Below are 1,540 nucleotides of genomic sequence, written 5' to 3'. Positions count from 1 at the left end.
TTATGAAGAGGAAATGGGAGAAGATATAGAAAGCACTTGTCACAGTGCCTGACACGTAGTGTCTGATAATAGCTTTAAGAATGATAAAGATAACAGCCTTTATTATTACTTGCCTATGAATCCTCTCTACCCTTTGCCGTCAGTACCACCCTTGCAAGCTAGGTGCTCAATAGTAGAATTTTTGAGTGAACGAGTGTGGCCCCTCCTCTCTTCCCAAATGTAGAGAGGCCTCCCCAGCACTGGAGTTGATGTCCATCATACAGGCCTGGATTCATAGCTTGGTATCTGTGTGATTTGTCTTTGCCTCTCTAAACCTCAGCTTCTTCATCTGTAAAATGGGAGTTAGGGGGCTGTTATGACCATCATAGGAGATAGATGAGCAGGTGCGTCATAAACTAATTGAATATGTCAGTTATATTGGTCCCAGTTAAGAAAGGCAGTCAGGAACCCTTTCATTTCAGAAATATTTTCTGAGCACACTGTGCTCAGACTGGTGCAGTAGCCACACACTGTCTTTTCACATCCAACCAGACCCCCCAAAATCAATTCTCCACCTTGCTGTCAGAGTAATGTTTCTAAGTTGGAAATCTGATTATTTCACTCTCCTACTTAAAGGCATCTGATGGCTCTACATTGCTCTTAAGATATTGCCAAATAAATGTCTTCTGTTGCCCTCCCCACATCACCAGACTTATCTCAGGGGCCTCTTCCCCTCTCTCTGGGTCATAACTAAAGTGACAATTTTTTACACATTGTACTCCTTCCGTTCTCGGGACTCTTGTACATGCTGATCCCTCTGCCTGCAATGCTCTCCCAGCTTAGATAACTCATCAGCCTTCAGATCCAAGTTCAAACCTGACTACCCCAAGGATACCTTCCCTGACCACTTCCCAGACAGGTTCTCTTAGCACCATGTACTTGTCCTCAATAGATTATTCTAGGTTGTTTATTACTTTTCTTTGCCACCAGACTACAGACTCCATACAGAAGGAAACCTTATGTATCTTATTTACTGCTGTTTCCTCAGGACACAGCACAGTGCCTGTCACAGAGTAGGCACTTGGTAAATATTTTTGTGTGTGTGAATTCTAGGTGCCATGCTGGGTACAGGGCCCAAGGGGGTGGAGAGAAACACAAAGAGAACAATAGGCAGCCACCACAAGGGAGCATCTTGGATCTTTGAGCCTATGAAAATAACACCAAAAGGATTTAAAAGAGCCTGGAGTTGTTTGTTTTTTTCTTGCTGATTTGCTTGAGTTCTTTGTAGATTCTGGATATTAGCCCTATAGGTTGTGTAGTTTGTGAATATTTTCTCCCATTCTGTAGGTTGTCTGTTTGCTTTGTTGATTATGTCCTTAGCCGGGCAGAAGCCTTTTAATTTAGTCAAGTCCCATTTATTTATTTTCGCTATTACTGTAATTGCCATTGGAGTCTTAGTCATAAATTCTTTTTTTTTGAGACAGAGTCTCACTCTGTTGCCTGGGCTAGAGTGCCGTGGCATCAGCCTAGCTCACAGCAACCTCACACTCCTGGCTCAAGC

The sequence above is a fragment of the Propithecus coquereli genome, unplaced genomic scaffold, assembly GCF_000956105.1.
Source record: "Propithecus coquereli isolate 6110/MARCELLA unplaced genomic scaffold, Pcoq_1.0 Scaffold122, whole genome shotgun sequence".
Classification (NCBI taxonomy): domain Eukaryota; kingdom Metazoa; phylum Chordata; class Mammalia; order Primates; family Indriidae; genus Propithecus; species Propithecus coquereli.
Note: the sequence above shows the minus strand (reverse complement) of the source record.